This window comes from Podarcis cretensis (genome assembly GCF_951804945.1).
Source record: "Podarcis cretensis genome assembly, chromosome: 2".
Classification (NCBI taxonomy): Eukaryota; Metazoa; Chordata; class Lepidosauria; order Squamata; family Lacertidae; genus Podarcis; species Podarcis cretensis.
In genome coordinates, this window is record NC_137171.1 from 72,351,565 (window position 1) to 72,365,942 (window position 14,378).

General features: G+C 44.5%; 2 protein-coding genes across 3 annotated transcripts in view; one reads left to right on the forward strand and one right to left on the reverse strand.

Annotated features, from left to right (window-relative positions):
- SLC38A3 (solute carrier family 38 member 3) overlaps positions 1 to 10,119 on the reverse strand; it is a 162,140-nt gene extending 152,021 nt beyond the window's left edge. The window contains exons 1-2 of one of the 2 annotated variants that reach the window (XM_079964434.1): positions 9,823 to 10,119; positions 9,013 to 9,101 (exon numbers count right to left, since the gene is read on the reverse strand). The gene's annotated coding sequence lies outside the window, so the exon portion shown is untranslated. Of the gene's footprint in view, positions 1 to 9,012; positions 9,102 to 9,606; positions 9,761 to 9,822 lie in introns of those variants that run through there. The other variant, XM_079964433.1, reaches the window with a different exon arrangement.
- A 2,497-nt stretch (positions 10,120 to 12,616) lies between these two features.
- SEMA3B (semaphorin 3B) overlaps positions 12,617 to 14,378 on the forward strand; it is a 71,225-nt gene continuing 69,463 nt past the window's right edge. The window contains exon 1 of the mRNA XM_079964424.1: positions 12,617 to 12,729. The gene's annotated coding sequence lies outside the window, so the exon portion shown is untranslated. The remainder of the gene's footprint in view (positions 12,730 to 14,378) is intronic.

Genomic DNA, 14,378 nt, shown 5'->3' on the forward strand with positions numbered 1-14,378 from the left:
CCAAATTGATCCATGGTTCAATTTCATCCCAGCCCTCCTGTTCCGCTGCATTCATATGCATTCATAAGTCCTCCTTTCCCACCATTAGGGGTGCCCCTATTTGAGTTGCATCAATGGTCTAGTTCCCACTGAAGTCATGAATTTGTGCCTGGGCTGTGCTACTTCAGACTGCAGGTAAGAGCTCCCTTGGCTGGATGTTCCTCTGTTCAAAACTAGAGGTCAGCAAAAAAAGGATTCTAGCAAAGCCTCCTTGCTGACATGCTAGCTTTCTACCTGCAGGGAATATTTTGCATGGAGCAGCATTTAAACATAATTGCACACAGCAACAGGCTGAAATGGCACATTGCACACCCAGGTTTATCAGTTCAGTGAAAACAAGACCAATATTTCTCACGGTATGTAACTGTCGAGAACTGAACACAGCATTCCAGGCACAGCAGCCAACTCCATAGAAACTGCTCATTACATTGACTCCTCTTGGTTTTGTGACATGAACTAATTGCCTCTTGGACATCATTCGCTAGCTGCCAGCTTCTTTCTACCATGATGCCAAGCATTAATCCTACACTTTAATCTACTTTGCACTCCATCTTCACAATCCACAAAGTGAAAATCCGTTCTGTGAATGTCCATGGAGGATACTTGCTGGAAAGGGGTACGGGCATTTTCTTCCTGCCATGGAGTTGAATGCAGCACTATCCCCAGACCTATTTTACTACTTATGTGCCAACTTGGGTAGTAGGTAGATAAACACACGCCCCAAGTACATTACTATACACACATAGTAAGATTCGCAACTGAGAAGACATTGTCAGATTGCTGTCCAGTATAGCTTAGCCTTGAAAAAACTGACTTTTACCGTAAGGTTAATGGGAGAGACAGAGACCTTTTTCCATTTGGTCCCTATGTATCCTTCTACATGTATTAAAACAACAGGAGAAAGATGGATCATTGCATAACTGACCTATGGCTTTTTGTTCACTTGCTCCGGTATCCACACTAATTTTATCCCAGTTTCTCTAGTGATGAGCAGTGTTAGCAGCCAAAAAGCACTGAAATCCAGGAACCTGTCATTCTTCTGTCAAGAAACACCATGGCAAGTCAGCCAAGGAACCAGCCAAAGATGGAAAAGAGGGCGTATGTCAAGGTGTTAGAAGACCTTCCATCCTAGACATAGTTCATGCAATATTTTATAGAGAATTTTTTCTAGGGAGTCTTTAAGGACTGCCTTTTATTTTTCTTACTGTGATGTGACAAGAAAGTTTATTTCCATTGGGTACTCCTGGAAAAATAAGCACTCTCCCCCTTAAGGTAAAGGTAAAGGTACCCCTGCCCGTACGGGCCAGTCTTGACAGACTCTGGGGTTGTGCGCCCATCTCACTCAAGAGGCCGGGGGCCAGCGCTGTCCGGAGACACTTCCGAGTCACGTGGCCAGCGTGACAAAGCTGCATCTGGCGAGCCAGCGCAGCACACGGAAACGCCGTTTACCTTCCCACCAGTAAGCGGTCCCTATTTATCTACTTGCACCCGGGGGTGCTTTCGAACTCCTAGGTTGGCAGGCGCTGGGACCGAGCAGCGGGAGCGCACCCCGCCGCGGGGATTCGAACCGCCGACCTTTCGATCGGCAAGCCCTAGGTGCTGAGGCTTTTACCCACAGCGCCACCCGCGTCCCCACACTCTCCCCCTTACATGGAGTTAAACATTAATGTATGAAGCAGGGGGTGTTGTTAGGGGGCCTGGATCTGGCCATGAAGCTCACTGACTGTCTCTCAGCCTGCCCTACCTCATAGGGTTGTTTAAGGATAATGTGGGTAGCCCTGTAAGTACCTAGCAATGTACTTGGCAGTGGTGGCTGAGGCCTATTGGAAGTAGCAAAATGTAAGGCAGGGCAACTAATTGGAGATAGAACCAGAACCAATGGTAGCCAGAGCCCCCTAATGTCATCTCTACACCAAGGGTAGAATTCAACATCTCACTAAGGAAATCATTCTGTCAGCACAAGCATTTCTGCTTGCCTGACACAATGATCTCCCCTCTCCTTCCCTTGCACACTGTTCTGGGGGTTCTCCCAACCCTCCAGCATGGATTTGGGATAGGCACAGGTGGAGGAGAGTGGGGGAAAGCCCCACTTCATCAGCCAAGGACCTTGCACAGGGCTCCCACTGATGGGACAGATTAGTTGATTCCTGCTCCCATACATCTAAGATTCATTTAAAGCACATGCTTCCTCCCAAATAATCCTGGCATCTATAGTTAATGCACCATAAAACTACAGTTCCCAGCAACCCCAAATGAACTACAGATCTGAGGATTCTTTGGGGAAAGTGATATATTTTATAGTGTGGATGAGATTTTTGTTTCACCCCTTCCTCCTTCCCGCTGAATTCTACAAAGGCAACCCTGAAACTAAGGAGAAGGAGGAAGTTAGCAGGCAGCTGGTTGTAAGAAAGGAGGCAAGGCCAAGTGGTTGGTGGGGCAGTGCCCCATTCACCCTAATCGCCTAAACACCCTGGCCCCTGGTGTGAAGTGAAATTCAGAGCAACAGAATGCAAACACATGCAAGCAGAAGCAGAAGCAGAAAAAAGAGTTTTCCAGGCCTATACCGCACAGCTGTCCCTACCTCCATAACATTCAACACATTAGAAACACATATGGAAAAGTGTAACTATGGCAAATTTGAGGAGGAAAGAAACTTACCTACTACCTGAGGTTGCTGTTGCTATAAACTGCTTACAGAAAGATAGTGGGGGTTTTGATCCCAAGGGACACAAGGTCATAAACAAGTGCTAATTACAAACTCAAACAACAGCAATTAAGGCTGCAAGTGAGCAAACACATGCTACCACTCCTGTATAAAGAGGTGTGAAGTATATAACAAGGGCAAGGAGAGAAAACACTTACAGCAGTTATTCCCTACAGAACTACCTGCCAGATTTTGGCAGGGAGGAGTAATGAACTTGTTATTCTGAAATGGAAATGTGGTCCTCCTTGCCAATGATTATTTCTCCAGGCAGAGTGAGATGTTAAAATGTGCATAGAGACTGCAATCAGTATTTGCAAGACACCACATTCCTGATTTCCCTGCTGACCATTCTCAAGTTATGCCTTCAGCATCCAAAGTTATCTGTCCCGGGATCCAATATGGAACATGGCGCTATCAGCACACAGGCACCCTCCACAAACCAAGAGAGAGGAGTATAGACCTCAGGAAACCTCACTGCTGGAGCTCTGAACTATGGGCTGCATAACATCACTGCATGCCAGTTATCTACTAATGAATGTCTAAGTGGAAGGTGAATAACGCTGCAAGACTTCACGTGATGCAATAACGCTCACTGACTTCCAAGTAACCATCTAAACTGCCCATTTAGAGCAAAACTCTTGACCTTTGCAATGCAGTTATCTATTATTTTCTATTTATATAAGATCTGTCATTGGCAATAATTTAGAAAGTGGCTTAAGGTCAGATTGGGGCAGTATCTTTATTTTGGATCTGGTTTTAGTCACTCTCTCTTGCTCTCCACAGCAAGCCACCCTACATATTTTTCAGGCTTTGGAACAAGACAAAAACATTGTCTTCAGAATATCCAAAGGGAAATGGAAAAAAATGTTTTATTTATATGCAGTTTGCAATGCTCAGTTATGTAAATTAATTGTTTAAGCTCTTTGGGTTAACTAAAAAGACATCCCCAGTTAAAATTAAAACTATTTTAATATAAATACTTATAAAAAAATTGCAGACTGTAGACACCATCTTAGAAAAGACAATATCCCTTCTCTCACATGAGTGGCTGGGTGGTTGGGGAGGGAATCATACCTGCCTCAATAGTTCACAATTAAATGAATAATATTTATTTCTTCTGGTTTGCTGTATTCCTATGAAAATTTATTATGATTTGATATTAAAGCTAATACAATTTCAACTAAAATTTCTTTGATCAACTAATATCCCTATTTACATCCTGACTTTTTGCCCACCAGAGGTGTTCAGAATTCCAATCAAATAATACAACAATTGCCTATGGTAGAATGATTTTTAAAACCTTTTGAAATACCTCTGTCCTTAGCCTCTTTAAAAACCCTAAGTAAATGGCTTATGGAGGCATGTTCTATTGGTCAAAAGCAACCATATTTATAGATTTAAATGTCTGTATGCCACCCTTCAGTTTCAATATCCTCAGAGAAGCTCAGAGAAAGATAAAACAAAATCCAAACAGCAATAATAAATGCCAAAGCAGAGCATTAAAAACAATTCAGATTTTTTTTTTAAAAAAAGAAAAACCACCTAAGAGAACAGTAAAAATATCCAAATTACAAAACCAGTTAGATGACATCCTGGAAAATCTGAGCACACAAAATGTCTTTGCTTTGTGCTGGAACATAGCAATTTTGATGCCAGGTGAGAAAAAACCATTCCTTATTCGGGACAGCACAATGCTGAAAATGTCCTCTCTTTGGTTGCAACTCATCTAACTTGAAAAGGTGCAGTCGCTCAGAGAGAGACCTCTAATGCAGACCCAACATCTGGGCAAGCTCATGTGAGAAAAGGCAGTGCAGGAGCTGCTCCTACCTTACAGCTGATGCCATTAGGGACATTGCATCTGCTACTAGACAGAGAGCCACTGACCCAAGTTCTGGAATGGCCAGCAGCTCCCCCGGTGTGTCCTTCCTTTTCTAAATCTGCCTCATCCTGGATGCTGAATAAATCTTTTACTTTGCCCTAAATAGGATCTGGCTTCAACTGGTCAGAGAATGGGACTCTAAAGGATGGAGGGGCAAGGAACCCTTATGCGTTAAGTTAGCCACTGAAGTTCACTGCTGTGATGTCCAGGAGGGCCCTGAGGCGTCCTGCCAAGGGAGATATTTGGGAACTGTATTATGGGAACTGTCTTTGTGTGATGTGCTCATGAAGAGATTTTAACAAATCAGATCCTGAAGCAGCACATAAGGCATATGTGGATTCCACCAATTCTTAAAAGAAAATGACTTAAAGCAAAGTGAGCTGCTGCACAAGTATTATAGCACTGGGCAACTTATACTGGAAATAAACGTTCAGCTCAGTCCTGACCATGATTACCAACAGGCAAGTCCCACTGAGTGGGTGGCCCTTACCTTGAAGTAAGTATACAGTACTTATCTGAGCACGAAGTCCTATTCGATTCAGTGAGAGTTGTTTCTTAGTACACAGGGTTAAAATTGCATGGTTAAGTTAGGACTCATTGAACTGGGAAACAGAAGGGCATATTGGGGAAAGGGGTAGGGAGAAGTAAAGAGAAAACAAAGTTCTTGGGTACAGAGAAGTCCTCACCTGAGTATTGTACACAAGAAACATTCTGTGAAGTTGGATAAAGAAGGCCCACCCTAAGCTACAAATCTCTATAGGAGTGCTGGCTTTAAAAATATATTGTTACCATTCTGACTGTGTAATCTTTTTATAGTTGTGTTATGCTTTATTTGTTATCTGGCTGCTTGGTTTATTTTGATTGTTGCCATTTATCTTCTTGCTAGTCACCCTCAGAACACTCATGCAAAAAATTGCAGGATATGTATTTCGCAAACTTTTGGCCGCCCGAGACAGAGCTCTTCTTGTACACCAGCCATGCTGAATTTTTTTGCAGGGGGACTTCCCCCCACCCCATTGCTTCTCAACACCAGTAAAAGCTTTGTTCACAGCTGATAAGTGCAAAGAAGTCATGTCAGGAAACAAAACTGACAATCCCATTTACCCAACAGGAACCCTGAGAGCAAACCACAACCTCTTCACTTCATTCTAGATATTCCCTCCATCAAAGAATAAAAACACACAAATTTTAAATCTGCCCATGAGCTCCAGCTACTGTGGGCTGGCCACTGCCTTCCAAATTCCATTGCATTGTTGGCACTGGACAGCCCTTGCCATGAGCAGTGGCAGTCGGGAAATGCTTTGGAGCTGTGTCACCTGGCCTGGAGGCTCAATTCTCACTTGGAAATAATAAACAACTCTGTGTTGTGGCACACAAGCTCTTGTACTCTCTAGAACGAGGCTTAGAAGACAAGCATGTGCCATCACCTGCTTGCCAAAGGACTTGGGGGCTTAGAGCCAAAATGCCCAAAGGCCTCTAGGAGGTGTAGTGCTAGAGGGTTTATCTACAAAAGGAAAGAGGCAGTAGTAAGAACTTTAGTTTGTCGTTCCGCTCCTCAGGCAATGAGAGGGAATGTTCTTGACTGACAGTTGTACAGAGAAAGCTCAGATAGCTGGAGCCTACATGTTTGCTTAGAAGTAGGTTTGCTTAGAATAATGTACAGGAAGTAATATTGAATACACCTGCTTTCCCTCTCAAAAGTTCTACCCCACTCTTCCATTATTATTTATGGTTGATAACACTCTTCCCCCAAAAAGCTAAGAGCAATGCACATCACAATAATCTTGTAAAGTAGGTTATGTCGCAAGAATATGCAGCCCAAGGTTACTGTGTAGACTCTGTGGCTGGGAAGCAATTTAAATCTGTTGTTACCTCAGTTTGAGGTCATGGGTTCAATACTGTATAAACACCATACTGGCTTTCATATATCTCTATGAAAGAGGCTAGCCAGTCCTATTACAGTTCAAGAAGTCGCTGCTTCTCCCCCCCCCCCCGCCCCCGATCTCTGGCAGAGGGGAAAGGCCTATAATTTCTTGACACAAAAAACAGAGCTCCTGCCAATGGCAAGTCCATTCAATTTGGTGTAAATCTGCTTATATGCAAAGGATATGCTATTCCAGTGTTGCAAGAGAGTTGGCAATCCTTTTTGGATGAACCCACACATTGTTCTCTGTACTCCACCCTCCCTAAAACTTCCGTCTAAGGCCCTTGCCCCTCTTTTTCTTTGGAAATCTGTTGCATGCAGACACAAAATAACAAACACAGAACAGGCCTGCAAATGATTTCCGACTGGCCAAACTCAGCTGGGACCATTTACTCGCTTAATGGTGCGATAAGGGTCACATCAAATAAAGCAACAGCACACTTTCTACCAGGCCTTGGACAGGAACACTTCCTTCTTTCAACTACTACCTCCTCCCTTTTCTGTGCATTCTGCCAGGGCTGGAAAATTGCAGCTTGTCCTGAAGGCAGTTCTCTAAAATGTAAACAAAGCCAGCCAACCTTAATTCCTCAAATGCAGGTGTTTTTCCAACAAAAATTGTACACATGGGTTGGCAAGTACTCTAGCCAATGCTTACATTTAAGATGATCCAAAGGGGTGGAGGGACTGAAGTGCAGAGAGACAAAGAGAGAAACCTACAGAGAGCTGTGGTTTGCAAAGTTTCTCTTTTCATGAACGTCTTCCACATAGGTTGCTGAGCTGAGTAGCCTCTGTGCACCTGCCACATAGTTTTGATGCATGGCAGGATTTCAGGCTTATGTTGTAGGGTGCTGATTTGGTTCATAGAGGGCACTGGCCTGGCCTGCTAGACCTGGCTGTCATCTTGCACAGAGTGTGTCCCATAACCCCACCCCTCTGCTGCATCTGGTGGACCAGCTGCCCTTCAGGACAAGTTGCATCCATTGCCGTCTCTCCCTCTCTCTCTTTTTTTACTTCCCAAGGAATTCAAGTCCCTAAAACAGTTTTAAAACTCAGACACAGAGGGCTAGTGGCTTGTTTTCCAGTCAGCGTTCTTGTGCCCTTAACATTTAACATGGAGCAGACTTCCTGGCATTGATAGTAGATTAAGTGTTGGGGGAAGCTTCTCCGTACTATGTCCCCAGTTTGTCAGGAAGCTCCTTGAGGCTGCAATTCTGAGTGCACTTGCTAGGGGTGGTCATGTCCTATTGTGCTGGCTACTCAGTAGTGAGACTTACAACTGAGTAAAAACATGTAAAGGAATGTGCTCTAAAGATCAAGGTCACACCAGAAACAATTGTTTAGCAACCCTGGGAGAGCTAAACTGTGGTCATCCAAGGTGTTTTGGGGCTACAGTACGTTTCTGAGCACAATTCAAAGTGTTGGTGCTGACCTTTAAAGCTTTAGTCAAAACAAAATAAAAGAAAAAAAATTCCTTCCAGTAGCACCTTAAAGACCAACTAAGTTAGTTCTAGGTATGAGCTTTCATGTGCATGCACACTTCTTCAGATACCAAGTGTGCATGCACACGAAAGCTCATACCTATAACTAACTTAGTTGGTCTTTAAGGTGCTACTGGAAGGAATTTTTTTTTCTTTTATTTTGTTTTGACTATGGCAGACCAACACGGCTACCTACCTGTAACTGGATTTAAAGCTTTAAACAGCCTCGGTCCAGTATACCCGAAGGAGTATCTCCACCCCCATCGTTCTCCCCAGACACTGAGGTACAGCTCCGAGAGCCTTCTGGCGGTTCCCTCACTGTGAGAAGGCAAGTTACAGGGAACCAGGCAGAGGGCCTTCTCGGTAGTAGCACCCGCCCTGTGGAATGCCTTCCCACCAGGTGTCAAAGATAAGAACTACCAGACTTTTAGAAGACATCTAAAGGCAGCCCTCTTTAGGGAAGCTTTTAATGTTTAACAGACCACTGTATTTTAATATTTTGTTGGAAGCCACCCAGAGTGGCTGGGGAAACCCAGCCAGATAGGCGGGATATAAATATTATTATTATTATTATCCTCCCTGCCCATTGGTCATGTTGACTGGGATGGTGATCATGGGGGGTCAAGAGTAGGGAATGCTATGTCAGTACATTGTCACAATGTGTAATGTGATGCTGCCAACCTACTCAGGACCTTATGCCAGCACAGTATGGCATTGCCCTTCCGTTTATGAAAAGGCACTAGAAAACATCTCATTCTTGGACAGCTGCACAAGCATTGGGGAACCTTTGGCCCTCCAGACATTGCCAAACTACATTTCCTATCATCCCAGGCTATTGGCTGTGCTTCCTAGGGCTGATGGGAGCTGTAGTTGGAGGGAGTCATAGTTCAGCAACATCTGGAGGGTCAAAGATTCCCTGCTCCTGAGTTCCACTTTTCACACATCTTCTCAGAAATGCACATTTCCAAAAGTAATGGATTAGCCCTACCTGTGGATGAATTATGGAGAAAGGCGATGTTTATGTTGCATAATATATGTCAGCGCCAGGAAGAAGCGTTTGCGGTTTGGATCACCAAGCTGAGGGCAGGAGGATTCTATTAGTAGTAGTACTAGTATACCTCCCTATACCTGCAGGTCTCAGGACGGTTACATTAAATCACAATATATAAACACAAAATACATAATAAAAATAAAACAAAGACAACTTAATAACCCTGCTCCCCAACACATTGGATGTCTATCAGGCAAAGGCCTGGTTGAAGAAGAAGGTTTTTGCCTGGCGCCTCAAGGTGCATAATGAAGGAAAGTATACAGTGGTACCTCGGGTTAAGAACTTAATTCGTTTTGGAAGTCCGTTCTTAACCTGAAACTGTTCTTAACCTGAGGTACCACTTTAGCTAATGGGGCCTCCCGCTGCTGCTGTGGCACCGCTGCATGATTTCTGTTCTCATCTTGAAGCAAAGTTCTTAACCCGAGGTAATATTTCGGGGTTAGCAGAGTCTGTAACCTGAAGCGTATGTAACCTGAGGTACCACTGTATAAGGAAAGAAGCTAACTTCTGAGCAGAGTCATGTCCACTGACCTGGCAGAGGTACCCTTCCTAATCCCACATGCGTGGACCATGGCAGTGGTGAAAAGTGCCCTTCTTTTTAACTTTTATTTCCCTCAGGATTCTGGTATTGCACTCGGGATCCGGGACATGGCTGAGCTCTGGAGGTCTGGCCCCCCCAACGACGGCCGCAGACCTCCAAGCGCTCTTTTCTCTCTTTCTCTCTGGCACGAGGCTTTTTTATTTTACTTTTTTCCAGGGGGCTGGAATCTCGCTCAGGCGGGGAATTTCCTTCCTCCCATATAGAGTTTATGGGCTTGTTTTTCTCCCCCAGTCCCTCGGCCTCGGTGTCCTGCAGCGCGGCGGCCTCCTGCCTGCAGGCTGCCTGGCTCTCGCCGTCCAGCTGGCTGCCCCGGCCGCTGCGCGAAATCACGCACAAACTGGCCGCCGAGCGGCTGATGTGGCAAACTCCGTCAGGAGGGAAACTGAGCGGGAAAAGAAGTCCCCGTTGCAGCTGCCGACTGCCAGGTGTTTGCAAAAGCTGCCCCGCCGGTCGCACTGCGCATGTGCACTGGGCCGATGCCTTCGCAGAGGCGGGAACGTCTCATTCAGACGACGCAGCGGCGGGAGAAAAGGGCGAGGAAGTAACGGCTGAAGACGGTTCCCCCCCCTTCATTAGGGTCTGGACGTGCCTTCGCGGATTTTGGCTTTCATACAACGTACAGGTTGCCCGTTCCCTCAAGCCCTGGGACGGTCTTGAATTGGATTTGATATCGTCCAAAAACAGTGTGGGTATGTTTAGTTGTGGAATCACAGAATTGTGGCGCTGGAAGGGACCCCCGAGGGTCATCTAGTCCAACCCCCTGCAGTGCAGGAATCTCAACTGAAGCAGCCATGACTGGTGGCCTACCAACCTCTGCTTAAAAACCTCCAAGGAAGGAGAGTCCACCACCACACAGGAATATTTGTAAATATATTTGAGCCACCAAAAATTAATGGGCGTTGCTATTCAAATGGCAGTTCTGAGTGCACTTGCTAGGGGTGGTCATGTCTTATTGTGCTGGCTACTCAGTATAGGACATAGTAGTAGCCAGCACAATTCTGACAGCTCTTACTGTCAGAAAGTGCTTCCTGATGTTTAGTTGGACTCTTCTTTCTTGCAACTTGAACTATTGGTGTGAGTCCTATCCTATGTAGCAGGAGAAAACAAGCATGCACCACCTTTCATGTGACAGCCCTTTAGATATTTGAAGATGGCTATCACATCTCCTCTCCATCTCCTCCTAGCCAAACTAAACATCTCTGCACACGTTCCAGCTTGTCAATATCCAGCTTGTCAATATCCTTCTTAAACTCTGGTGCTGAGAGCTGGACCCAGTATTCCAGATGTGGTCTGACCAAGACAGAATAGAGCAGGACTTATGACTTCCCTTGATCAGGACACTATATTTCAGATTATATAACCTGGAATTCTTTTGATATTTGAAGATGGCTGTTGCTATCCTATCTCCTCTCAAGTCTCCTCTTTTCCAGGCAAAGCATTGCCTGGAACTCCCTCAGTCATTGTTTTCTCATAAGGCTTGAGGACTCGCCTATACAGCTGCAAATGAAACATTTTAAGTGTGTTGTAAAGTGAGTGCAATATATGCATGTGGCACTAGATGGCAATGGAGAGCCATGGCAAATTCAATATATTTTTTCAAAACTTTTTTTTAAAAAGCATTTTCACAGCATTTTTTTTTATATGTGTGTAGATTCCACCTTGGTTTCCAGACCCTTGGTTATCTTGATTATCCTCCTCGGCACATATTCCAGCTTGTCAATATCCTTCTTAAACTGTGGTTCCCAGAACTGGACACAGTATTCCAGGTGTGGTCTGACCAAAGCAGAACATTAAAATTAATTGAAGATTAAGGAGAGACTTGATTGCGGGTTTGAATTATCTGAAAGTTTGTGAGGCAGAAGATGGAGCAGACTAAATATAGTGGTACATCGGGTTAAGTAGCAGGGCTGTTCCACAGTGAAGCATAATGTCTTGGGATGGGAGGTGTGTAAGCATTATGTTCTTTGTGGCTTTATTCTGTATGCTGAGATCTTCAGGTGAAAGTTGCTATATAAATTTAATCAGTAATCATCATCATCATCATCATCATCTTGGCCCAGTAGCAAAATAGCAACCAGTGCAGGTCTCTGAGCAAAGATGTTATGTGCTGACAGGGTAGTCCCAGAACTTGTACTTTATGCCAGATCTGAGCCTTGGAAGTTATGAAATAATAGAAAGGTGTGGCTCTCAGCACAGCCTGAGATCCTTTGCCTACCCAGTGATTGGTATTCAGAATCAGCACCCACATAAGCTTGAATTGAGAGAAAGACTTTCCAAGTCAGAGGCTAGGACTTGCAAACAGACTTTAGCCCCAGAACGTCTCATTTTGTGAATTAAGTACTGGAAATGCCTTGCTTAATAAGGTCAGGCATGTGATCAAAAGAGAAGGGCCCAGAAGGAGCTGGTGTTAATGTATAAACCAGGATTTCTCAGGCAGTAACAGAAACAGGCCAGAGCTTGTGGGGGAGCCAGCTTGCATTCCTAGGCAGCAGAAGAAAAATTAGATCAACAGAGATCTGGGCTTGCTGGTCTCGGCCCACCCGCCTTTGCTCTCTTCCCTTTTCATTGCCTCTTGGTTGGCCAGTTTTAATTATTGCACTCTCCATATTTTAGGCTTTGAGTCCTCTCTGATGCTCTGATTGATTAGTTCTACCCTTGAAGCCCAAACATGTTAAACAGCAAGGATTTTATAGGAGCTGTGCCAGGTTGGTGGCTTGAAGAAAATCACTTTTTCTCAAGGCTGAAGCCTGTCCCTGCAAAATCAATAATGGACCCCAAGGGAGGGAGGAGAGCAACAGAGGGTGGGTGGGTCTAGGGCAAATGAGCCCAAATCTCTGCTGATCTAATTTCTGATTTGCTTTGCTGGGATGTGGCATATGTGTGTGGAAAGCTTTAGATGCATATGTCACCTCTAAACTATTCTCTGTACATAGTTTGCAGGATCTGCGTATGCCATGAATGTTGAAAATGCTAAAATACACCATCTGACTTGGAATCAACAAACCTGAGCAGGCCAAACAGGAAAGTGCATAAATGAGATTTGGTTTGGAGAGGTAAGAGCGTTTTCACACCTGACCCTGGAAATGCCTTCAAGCTCATTTGCTCTTTGTAGCTTTGTGTATGGATGGAAAGTGGGAGCAATTTGCTTCTAAGTAGGTTGTGCAATGCATATGAAATTCAAATCGCCCTTAAAAAAGCTTGGACTTTGGGTTCTAGTCCAAGTTGTGAGATGGGAACGTATCCTAATCTGGAAGCAAGGGAAATCCTGGATGTACTTCTAGGCAGTGCTTTTTTCCTAGAAAAATAGGTGCCAGTACCCACCATGAAGTTGTTACAGTAAGTGCCACACTTTTTAACAACAAAAAGAGGTGCTGGTACTGAGTACTCTTGAGTACCCCCTGAAAAAGCACCACTTCAAGGTACAGTAATGAGCAAATTTTAGTGATTTTAAAAAGAATGACACACAGTGTACAAAAATTCTTAAATTCTGTTCTCAAGGCTCAGATGTCCCTGTTCTGATACAGTGGTACCTCAGGTTACATACGCTTCAGGTTACACATGCTTCAGGTTACACACTCCGTTAACCCAGAAATAGTACCTAGGGTTAAGAACTTTGCTTCAGGATGAGAACAGAAATCGTGCTCCAGCAGCGCGGCGGCAGCGGGAGGCCCCATTAGCTAAAGTAGTGCTTCAAGTTAAGAACAGTTTCAGGTTAAGTACGGACCTCTGGAACGAATTAAATACTTAACCTGAGGTACCACTGTATTACATTAAGAAACAATTGGTGTCTGAGTGCTTCTGTTTCCTATTCCATCAGTTACTTCCACAATCTCTCCATGACCAGATTTGACATAGAGTACATATGCGGGTGGCGCTGTGGTCTAAACCACAGAGCCTAGGGCTTGCCGATCAGAAGGTCGGCGGTTCGAATCCCCGCAATGGGGTGAGCTCCCGTTCCTCGGTCCCAGCTCCTGCAAACCTAACAGCTTGAAAGCCCATCAAAATGCAAGTAGATAAATAGGTACCGCTCTGGCGGGAAGGTAAATGGTGTTTCCGTGCTCTACTCTGGTTTGCCAGAAGCGGCTTAATCATGCTGGCCTCATGACCCGGAAGCTGTCTGCGGACAAATGCCGGCTCCCTCAGCCAATAAAGTGAGATGAGCGCCGCAACCCCAGAGTCATCCGCGACTGGACTTAACAGTCAGGGGTCCCTTTACCTTTACCTTACATATGCGATAGAGAGCTGTGATCAGTTCTGGCTCCCTGAAAAGTAGTCCTGTTTTCAAACTTTTGTTTATCGCTTCCACACAAACAGGATATGACAAATCTGGTCTCACAGATTATGCAGACTAATAAACTGTGTCAGTACCTGCCTGGCAGAAGTGGCAAAAATTTATTTTCCACACATGTTAAAGGGAAAACTTCTGTTCCTGTTCTCTGAATTTTAAAAATATGAACTTTAATATGGACTTTCCCCAGCCAGTATTGTGCAGTAACAGAAAAGTTATTTCTTCTTGTAACTAAAGTGGTAGTTTATAACTACAAATTTCTACTTGGCGTAGTTTCTCAGCTAAGCTTAACTGTGTACAATATTGTTATTTCATGTCATGGTGGTGTTAGAGATTATTGAGTGCAGGAATGTACTCAAGAATTAATGTCTGCTAGTGGGTTTCAGGGTGCTGGAATGTAATGAAGGATGAACT